This window comes from Neolamprologus multifasciatus, chromosome 19 (genome assembly GCF_963576455.1).
Source record: "Neolamprologus multifasciatus chromosome 19, fNeoMul1.2, whole genome shotgun sequence".
NCBI lineage: Eukaryota > Metazoa > Chordata > Actinopteri > Cichliformes > Cichlidae > Neolamprologus > Neolamprologus multifasciatus.
The window spans coordinates 5,185,395-5,196,601 of NC_140457.1; the positions used below are offsets into that span (position 1 = coordinate 5,185,395).

General features: G+C 37.6%; 1 long non-coding RNA gene across 1 annotated transcript in view; it reads right to left on the bottom strand.

Moving 5' to 3' along the window:
- LOC146495770 (uncharacterized) overlaps positions 1 to 7,287 on the bottom strand; it is a 45,850-nt gene extending 38,563 nt beyond the window's left edge. The window contains exons 1-2 of the long non-coding RNA XR_014871038.1: positions 5,453 to 7,287; positions 4,669 to 4,852 (exon numbers count right to left, since the gene is read on the bottom strand). This is a non-coding gene — a long non-coding RNA (uncharacterized LOC146495770). The remainder of the gene's footprint in view (positions 1 to 4,668; positions 4,853 to 5,452) is intronic.
- Between the last annotated feature and the right edge of the window lie 3,920 nt (positions 7,288 to 11,207).

Sequence of the window (11,207 nt, forward strand, 5' to 3'; positions counted from 1 at the left end):
CATCCCATTGTGGATGCATGTTCACAACATTTCTCTGAAGAAAATACTTGACTAGATAAGTTACAATCCACTCACTTGGTATCCGTTTCCTGTGTGTACACATTTTGATTACCTTAAAAACAAAAGTTTTTCTTTTAACTTAAAACAACTCTACAGTAAATGTGTGAAAACTTGGAGATTTAAAAATAGAAATGGTCCGCGTCCTAAACTGGACAACAGTTAAAAATAAATAAATAAATCCAATATCTGATTCAAAACTATAAATTGAATTAGATAATTAAAAGTAAGCTTTAGATTTTTATTTTATTAAATTTTACTTGCTGAAGTGTCCTTACCATTAAAAATAATCCCTCATCTTCATTTATGTTTGCTTCTCATCAGTAGCACTAGATAGATGCTCAAGTACCAAAAAGGATGTTTGCACTGTGAACACACCACTCAGATTAAAAAGGAAAATGATGTGTTACAGTATAAGTAGAATGTGAGATGTGATTATTTTACTACTCCATATCCATGCGGTTAACTGAAAGTAACTCCAGGCCACATAACATGAAAATTACACATTAAAGTCAACCAGATTTAACTGCTCAATAACTGAAGGTGCTGAAACTTTTAACCCCTAGATATAATTATACAAAACTTTTTCATTACTGCGAATGCTGTTGTGAATGTTAGTCAGAAACGTCAGTTGAATAAGTCAGCCAAAAAAGATTTATTGCTTGTTGCTTAGTGACATTAAACCTTTGTAAGCCACTGACAAAAAAATAAATCACAATAAAAAATATAAAACAATTACATCATGTGTGCCCAAAGTGCATTTTGAGCTCTGGCTACAATATTACCATCGTAAAATAGTTTATTTATTTTATCTATTTAACCAGGACTATTCTCTTTTTCAAGAAACCTGGCCAAGAAATCACATACTTTCAATGCTGAATTCTTAACTGTGCAACTACAACTACAAGACTTCACTATCCACCTGCAGCCATTATTAGTGGAAAAACATGTAGCGTAAGGAAATGTGAATGATTCATTAGGTTGCATTCTGATGGCTGACTGAAAGTGAATCTGGGGCCAGATGGAATAAGTGGTTATCAATAATGCAAATTTTATTTACAGTCCCACTCAGAGGTTTGTATAAATCTTCTCATTCAAAAAATGTTCTATACTATAACCAGCATGGCTACAAAACTATCCCATTTGGTTTAAAACCTGGGGTTCTAGCTATTTTTTTTCTTATTATTTTATCTTTTTGTTTTCCAAAGGCTATTGTGGAATATTATGATGCAGGGACAGCCTCTAGAAGCAATTTCAGTCAACAACCTTATGAAGCAGGCTTGCATAGTTGCCATGACAAATCTAGCTCAGTTAAATACAAAAAAATCGTGTAAACTTAGAACTATTTGCATGCTTTTTTGTTTATTACATAATTCTTTATATTTCGTTCCATAGTAAAAAAAAAAAAAAAATACTCTGAAAGGTAGAAGTGTTTTCAAAACATCTCTACCAAATTGTATCTAGTTTCTATCCATCCCTTAAATTTTACCTAGCAAAAGCTGACAGATTTTACTGCAGTCTTTTCCCAGAACCTGCTACTATTTGCAGTACCATGACCCAGTTTCTACAACAGCATCATTAAAACTTTAACTTTATGTTTATTCAAATTTACCCCCAGTGGAAAACCAATATAACCCAGTCATATCATTTTTGCCAAGACCTGAAACTCTGCCAGCTGCGTCTATACAAAATGCCAGCCATCCATCACCACGAAGATACCTGTCATACACATCCATCATTTTTCACCACTGCAGTCACATAAACCAAAAAACAAACAAGTACGCACACACATGCAAACACACATACACATAACTCGGATGGAAATGTATCCTTTATCTTCATAGTGAAACACTCTCACACAGAGAGAAAAAACACACACTACATATAACGTGACGCCTACTCACACATGGGAGTCATTCAGTCAGACATCTGTATCCATCATTCGTCCGAGTACAGTCACAGCAGCTGTCACCTACTTCTGGGTGGATTTTACATTAGCACAGACTGTAAAGTGCTATTCTTTTCTTTTTTGGGTGCTATTAAGACATGTGGACCGGGACAGCTGTCTCCATCAATACCAAGTTTTCTCCTGTTTACTACACACATCTTTACATTCATATTATCCAGTACATGCTGTATAAAAGCCTTTCACCCAAAGGTCAGAGCTTTTATGCATGTTTACATTAAAATTTACTCTTCAAGAAACAATGATATAGTTTGGTTTTTGTGTGCCATCAGAAACACTTACAATATCCAACAAAGTCAACATTAAAAAGCAACTGACTTTTCCCTGGAAACATGAAGTATTGTGCGCAACCACTTTTAGGATTTACTTTTGTATTCAATTTTTCAAACAAGATTCACCGTAAAATACATCCACATTTGTCTGTCTGTACAATCCTTATAATGCCTGCATGTTTTGGGGTCCTGAGATTGATCCTAAAGCACTGGGGTTGTTTAAGGAAATCTAGATCTAGTGCTTTTAGAGCTTGATCCATGCTAAAGAAACAGATGTTTATGTTGACCTCTGCAGCTCTGCAGTGCATGCATGCAAAACAAAGGTGTTGTATGAACATTAAGAAGCATTTGAACAACTAGCTCTGTGGATTCAATGTAAATGATAATAACACAGTGTTATTATGACTGCAATATACTTTTGATCTATAGAAATAACAATTCAAATTGACGGACTTTGCATCCCTTTTGAGTATAATAATAATAATAATAATAATGTGTGCTTTATTAATGATGGGGTAGTTCATGGTAGCCGTTCAGTGGATTCAAATCCCCAACCTTCCCATCGTGGGGCGACCACGCTACCTACTGAGCTATCCCTGCCCTAAGTATGGGGTTTAGATGACCAATAATAACATTTAAGCTCCTTTAAATAAATATTCAGAGACTCATTCATTCAATTGTATGATATAATGTGGGTAAATTGCACTTATTGGTGTACTGAAGAGTTGGGTTTGAGTTTAGAATAGAGTTGACAGTACAAGAAAGCCAAAGGGTCCGCAAGAAGAAATAAGCTCTTCTTTCACTGCTACTACTTTACTAATGCCTTTAAAGTTTTTTTTCTTGTCTAATTTATCAGATTTGTTCTAATTTCTCCTATAAAATACATCCTTTGTCATGAAGTAATGCTGGTAGAATGGACTTTTAACCTGGCATTATTTTTAGCATTGTGCTTCACTGTGTTCTGCATGGTGCTGTGGTGTCAAACTATGTTCTGTCAAAGCCCAGGAGTGTGCAGGTTTTCCATTCAAACCCAGTGGCATGTGACAGGCTGAAAATGAAAGGGTACAAATCTGTTCCATGGTGACCTTGGGACTACCGTTATATACGGGGCGCAAAGCCTTTGTAGCATCTTTTCTGTTTTTATAGTGAGGTGTGCAATATTACAGAAATTTAAATAATCCTTTATACAAAGCCAAATGTCTGAAAATCCTTTACCAATGACCTTTCTATCATAACGTGTAGGATAAATACATTAACACACAATTATAATGCTATAAATGGAGTGCTTATTTGCATTATCTTTGCTTGGTTGAGCTCATACACCGTGGAGTTCTTCATCCAGTTACGTATCAGTGTAACATCAAACATCTGTGTGATGTTACACTTTTCTATCAACACATAACTAAGATATAGAAAAACAAATATTTTGGTATTTTACAGAAAAAAAATGAAAAAGTTTAATGTCATGCTAAATTCCTCGCTGTTTGGTCATGTTAGCTAGTCCCTGATCCTCAGTCTAATACAGCTCAGAACTGTCGCACTTTTCTTTGTAGGTGTTTTTGGACCATTTTCTCACACACTAGAATTGCAGTAAACACCCTTCAGATGCCTGTTTAAGCTCAGTATCAGCAAGCTATCAGTGCAGTGATGCTCTTTTAGAAATTCCTCCTTCTGATCATAGTGGGTTACTTCTTCCCACTATGAGCTGAATGCCTCAAGAGACACATGAGAAGTCTCCAGCAGTGTCCAATCACATCATGCAAATGCAGCCCCTGGGTGTACTCAGAAAAGTGATGACATCGGTAGGTATCAAAAAGACCGAGATTGTTTTAAGCCACCGGAATTCGAGTCTGGCATCCCAACTACCGTTTACGACATGAAGGATTTGGCTTTCATCTTGCAGTGTGACCAGTGAGAGTTTTTCAGACTACAGGTCTCTACTATAGTATAATATATCTCGTGCCATAGCAGCGGGCTTTAGTTTTATTACGATTTCTTTTGACACTATTTGCAACGCGCATAAAAAGGATTTCATCCGTTTCTCCATCTGTCCTGCCATTAGTCATATAAACACTCAGATGTCTTTGGCCATCTGCATACTCAAACATATGACACTGTTTAAATGATAGTAATGCATCAAATTACAGTTATTTATTTTTAATGTAAGAGTTACTGTAGTGTCACTGTAAGTATTTACAATTTCTCTCAAAACACAATAAGCTTCTTAAAGTGCTGGTTGGTTACTCAAAAAATAAAACAATCTCACAGTTTCATTTTATAGTAGTTGGTTACTTGCCTCTATTTTCTAATATAAACTAAAACAAAATGACTGACAAGATTTCTTTAAAAGCTTGGGTGTGTGTAATGTCTTACCTAGGGACCTAGCAGTTGAATTACTGTTGAGCTATGGTTGACTATAGACACAGGTACAAGCAGACGAATTAGCTGACTGCAAGCTGGCTGAAAGAGAGCATGACAGGTTGTGGTTGGCTGAGCTTAGAGCAGGTGATGCAGAGCTGGTCTGGAGAGTTTGCAGGCTGGATGGTGAGCAATGGTCCTAGAAAACAGAGATAAAGATTGTAAGTAAATCCAAGAATTTCCACTGAAAGTAGGAGACATTGGCCCAAATTCCCTACATGAACAGAGATGCAGCTAGATCTTTCAGTTCTGACCAACACTATCTATTAAGCACATGACAAATCACAGTGTAAAAATGAAGACACCTGTTGAGAGAGCCAGTTCTGTACTAATAAAAATAATGGTGTGTTAAAGTGGGTTTTACAGAAATCTTAATCCCTGAAAAAGACATTGCAATTCAGATCAGTGGGAGGCAGCTGGAGAAGAAGCAATATGTTAATTGATATAAGGTTGAGCAATTTCCATTAGAAAGTGGCAGAGATTGTTTGAGGACTTTGAGATTGAGGCAGCTGTTCTCTGCATAAATCTAAACACACTATTTATGCAGAAGGAGGTCTGGTTTACAACAAAAACATGGGATATAAACCTGCAAAATTTATGGACAAGTGATGAAAAAGAGCAATCTAGATTTTAATAAAGGTACTGTAACCATTTCCTGTGTGCTAATGTGTATCTGTATTCTTTTTGTTTGCACATGTGAGACTACATTTCTGCAAAATCCCAAAGCACTTTCACTAACCTGTAGACTTTGATAATACGGACAAATCATAGCATAAAAACACTGATGCAGTCAGGTGGGATCCAACTCGAGATCCAAGAGATCCGAATGATTTCATGAGCATTTCAGATCTGTTTGTCAGCTTTTTTTTGCTGGCTGGAAAAAGCAATACAAAAACCTAAACTGGGAAATCTAAACATATGGAGAAACACAGGGAGAGACACAACTGTGAGGGAGATCCTGACATATATACACAGGATAACGAGGAAATGAGAACAGACAAGGAAACACAGCTGACATGAATAACCATAACGAGACAGGGGAAGCAAAACTGAACAGAATGAACATGGAAACACGAGACCTTCACAATAAAACAGGAAACAGAGGAACATGATGCAGGAGTAGAGGAGAGGCAGAGCATAAATGAATAAAACACAAGGAGGAAAAAAAGACACGAACTCACACAACTATATAAACACAGACACAGAGGGCAAAGACACAAGAGGATATCTAATAAATCAAGGAACTAAACAGGGACCATCAGAAAAAACTTAAGACTAGCAAAGAGATATTATACATAGATCATAATACAAATTGACAAAAACACAGGAAAACTGAAAATCCAGGATCATGTCACTGTTCATCTTAAAGCCCTGCCTCCTATTTTGGAAATGCAAAAACAAACAAACAAACAAAACATTAAACCAAAGGTATTAGACCATGATTAGAATCACAAGTAAACAAAATTAAGTCGCAAAGAAAGGTTATTGTGTGTTTAAGTTCCCTCGGTGATTCTAGGTGAACACAAGTCATTTTGCCACCTTTAAAAGTTGTTTTTAATAACCCGGCAGCATTTGATATGCATGGTAAAAACAGCAAAACACATACTCAGACACCAAGATCAGAGAAAAGAATCTGGGTTACAGAGTGTGGAGTGTTTGGGTGCGGCTGTGTCCCCTTTTAAAGCAGTTCTTAACAACTAAGTTCAGCGTTGTTTCAATTATTCATTGTCTGAACTGATTCCTGTCTATTTTTTAACTCTATTTGGAGTATTCTCTCCTTCCCCCTCTCTCTCAGTTTTTTCAAAAGTTATCAGAACATCACGTCCTCTCTGCGTCTCCACCACCTCCTTCTCTCTCTCCCGCTCTGTCGTGTTCTGATTGACAAGTGTGATGGTGTTTGCCTCCCCTTTTCCTGACCTTCAACTCAGGAACACACACAAATATACACACTGAGTGCACAGCATGACTGCTAATGGCTTCTACCTTTGCAGACTGTCAATAGGGAATTATAGGCCTTATACACCAAAATGGAAACCCGCAGAGAGAAAGCATTCAATATTCATATCACTGAAGCAAAGACAGAAATGGTCCTGACTCAGACAGGAAGATGGGTAGAAACAATTATATTACTGTCATCAAATATTGAATGTCTTGATTATTATTTTTAAGGCTTAATCTTTCTCTATAGTCATTGCTTGTTTTGATAGCTATGGCATGCAACAATGGGGGGACACAATTATCAGAATTTTTCTGAATGCAATAATCTTACTTAAAAAGAGGATACTAATTTCACATGTGGTGCAATTGACCGACCAATCAATTTGGCAAAAGACATGTTTATTTGTTGTGAAATGATTAATACAAATGTGGCTGTTTGTGGATGTGGAATATCTGAATCATGCTGAGGTAGGTGGGCCTTCCTTCTCTCTCAAAGTAAAGACACTCAGATTTCATAAAAGAAAAAACAGGCTCTAAATCCTTTCTTCTCTCCAATGTCTTTCATCCAAACCTTCTCTCGTTCTCTGCTGCTCTCCTTTCCTCTGTCTTCTTTCATTCTTAAGTGTGTTTTGTTATGATGCAGGGACAAAAATCCCACACTTGCCAGCGATGCAGATATCAGAGGATTTTAGGTAAAACCCCAATAATAAAAATGACTTTTCCTTGCTCTCCCTTTCTTACACTAAGTCTTTTATGAATGTCTTTTTTTGATTTGACTCTACCCCCTCTGCTTTATCCCTCCATTCCTTCCACTGCTGTATTCTCTCTCTCTCTCTCTCTCTCATCATCATCTTTCTTTAGGCCTCTGTCACAGTAGAGAAAAAAAAAAACATGGCAACCTCTGTCCAAGTATGAAAAAAAACAGCAATTGCATTGAATTTGTTTGTTGACAGGGACTGCTTTACAAGTGGTTGTGTTGACCATCTGGTCGCCCAGAGGTTGAGGATCAGTGTTGGGAAGGTTACTTTTAAAATGTATTCCATTACAGAATACAGATTACATGCCCCAAAATGTATTCTGTAACGTATTCCGTTACGTTACTCAATGACAGTAACGTATTCTGAATACTTTGGATTACTTAATATATTATCATGCTGTTTACAACTACATGAATGTACTATTGCTGTGATTTATTACTGTTACTGAAGGTCCGCGGCTCCGAACCGTAGTAAAGGGACCTCTGGCTAATACGGTGGGTTCATGTCGGGCTCGTAGCCGAAAACTAGCTTTACTTTGTTATCTGGGTCAACTTTGCTAGCAGAGACAGAGAGAGGCGTTGAAAGGCTGCTCCAACGGAACTCATTGTTTCAGAGGAAAACACGAACACAGCGTACAGTCGAGTCTTAATAGCTTACTTACAACTGGGCTCGTCAGGCACTCTTCTTGGCTGCAGTGGTTATTATTATATTTACATGCTTCCAGCTCCCGTTTTTGCTCGATGACAGCTCGTACTTTTCCTTTTTCTCCCTCCCTCGCTCACAGACACATAACGTGTATGGCAGTCCATTCTCCCTGCAGCACGGACTACACTGCCTATGATGCTACATTCTTTAGAGCTATACCTGTAGCATTCTGCCTATTAGCTTAGCACAACAACAACAACAAAAAGTCCTCTCTCACCCAGGAAACACACTGAGGGAGAGCGTCACCCTGTAACCATGGCAACCGTAATGCTGCCACCTGGAACAACAGAACGTAGCTGTCAAACAAACCCAAACAGTCCTGACCCGCCACAATATGAAACAGGAAAGTACCGCCGTGTAATCCATTTATTTCAACAAAGTAACTGTATTCTAAATACCACCTTTTTAAACGGTAACTGTAACGGAATACAGTTACTCATATTTTGTATTTTAAATACGTAACAGCGGTACATGTATTCCGTTACTCCCCAACACTGTTGAGGATGCAGTACATTCAACCTCTGCACGACCACTTTCAACCATAAGCCAGTTATACAGGTCCTCTGGTGAGAGTCGGCCTCTTTCAAAATCAGCTCAGTTGGACTGGGATTAAATGCAATCAATTTCAAACAGATTATTGAAGGTTTGCTAATAACTGCCATTAAATTTATAAAATTAAGCAGATTGCCAACACATTGCAATCAGGCTCACCAGTGTCGAGACACAAAAGCACTTCATAATGTATGGAGGCTTCAACCTGAAGTCCAACACCCTGAAGCTCTACAAGTGACAGAAAGATTAGTCACATTAGTTAATTAGTGTCAGAGCAACAATCTATGGAGCAAAACCTCCACAGATTAGGAAGATGGCCTCCCAGAGATGGCCTTGGGGTAGCTGTAGGTCAGAAGGTAGAGCAGCTCATCTACTAATTGGAATGTTGATGGTCGAGTCTGCTGCCTAATTTATTTATTTATAAAAAAATAACTAAAAATAAATAAACTGGGGACTGCGCTCTCCTGGACAGAGATCTCTGATGTTATTCCTGGGATCTGCTGGAGCCACTTGCCTAGTTTGGGGGTCACTGCACCTAGTGCTCCGATTACCACTGGGACCACTGTTACCATCACCCTCTACATTTGCTCTTCTCTGAGCCCTTGGTATTTCTCGAGTTTCTCATGTTCCTTTTTCCTGATGTTGCTGTCATTCAGAAGCACTACATCCATTCCAGGGTTACTTACATAGTAGCATTTGAACAACACCCTATTTTCGTCTCTTGCCCACCGATGCCTGCTTGTTCTAGTAGCCCACTTCTCATCAGGGTGCCCTGGTTCCTCAACAGCTGACTCTACACTGAGCCAGTGCAAAGCTGCCAGTATAATGGAAAGGAGTGGCTGTCTAAAAAAGATTTCTATAATATTTTGAAAGCTGCCTCACGAAAATCTTTTATATGCAAGTTTTTTCTAATGGAAAATAAATAGACTTTTTTTCGATTCAAGTTTTTACTTGAATGAAAATTGATTTCTAGTTCTATTTCTCCCGTGTTTGGAAGGTTACTTCTCAAATGTATTCCACTACAGATTACAGAATACATGCCCCAAAATGTAGTTTGTAACGTATTCCGTTCCGTTACTCAATGACAGTAACATATTCTGAATACTTTGGATTACTTAATATATTGTCATGCTTTTTACAACTACATGAATATACTATTGCTGGGTGATTTATTACTATTACTGAAGGTTACTCGCCATACCAATACCTACCAATACCTAACTAAATTTTAAATCTTAATATAAAATGAGTAACAGTAAGGTGGACATTAGGTAAGGCTGCACTTTTTGCAGCGATCTCGTATAGAAAACTATTCCGCGCATATATAAAACAGTTCCGCCGCTCCGAACCGTAGTAAAGGGACCTCCGGGTAATGTGTCGGGTTCCATGTCGGGCTCGTGGCCAAAAACTAGCTTTACTTTGGTGTCTGGCTCAACTTTGCTAGCAAGAGACAGAGAGAGGTGTTGAAAGGCTGCTCCAATGGAACTTATTGTTTTGGAGGAAAACACGAACACAGTGTACAGTCGAGTCTTAATAGCTTACTTAAACGGTAACTGTAACGGAATACAGTTATTCATATTTTGTATTTTAAATACGTAACGCCAGTACATGTATTCCGTTACTCCCCAACGCTGTATTTCTCATATATCCATGCTACAAATGCCAAATAGAACAGGAGAAGGGGAAAGAATAAAATCTGGTATATTCAGACTCAATAGCCACATCAACAAAGTTTCAGACCAGGAACAGTAATTGAGGTGCAACAATACGACCAGTGGTCAAACCAATTTTGCGCCTGTTTTGTTTACAGAATCTTATGAACACACACAAAAATAAACAGTTCCAAGTGCTAAAGCCTAAACTGCCATCTTTCCTTCTCGACTGAGAGAGAAACAGAGAAAAAAAAAGAACATGTTGTAATAGAAACACTGGAAGGTAAAATAAATCAGTGAGTCCTACTATGATATGAATTTAAATAGACTCCTTTAGAGCTACATTCCTTGAGGATTTGAGAAAAGTGAAAAGAAAGGAAACCAGAAAACAAAGAGAAAAATCACCTCTGCCAGATCATGCTAAAACAGCATGTCTAGAACCAAAATTCCACTCTAGCACAGCATGAAAGTGTTTGGGTTTTTTTTTTTTTTTCATTTAAAACAGCAACTTCAAAAACAAACACTACACCACATCTAAAGGGCACATGAAATAAAATGAAACAGAAGTTTGAAAAACTAGAACATTAAAAATTCATATTAAATAGTAAAAAGAAAATACTTGGATATTACTTATAAAACCAGCTTTTCTGTTGTTATCTTAAAATGGAACATACTTGGTAACAGAAAAACCACCATGAAACAATTTCTGTAACAATGTGTCTGAGATTGCCTTTGATGACAAGCAGGTAATATTCAACACACTGTAGAAGATCTTTCCTTTATGCCCAGCAGTATTAACAAACATTGTCATCAATGTATTAATTGGGCCGGGGCACATAGGGTCCCACATGTCATTAGGATTAGCTTTCAGTTTAATTATGCATATTGC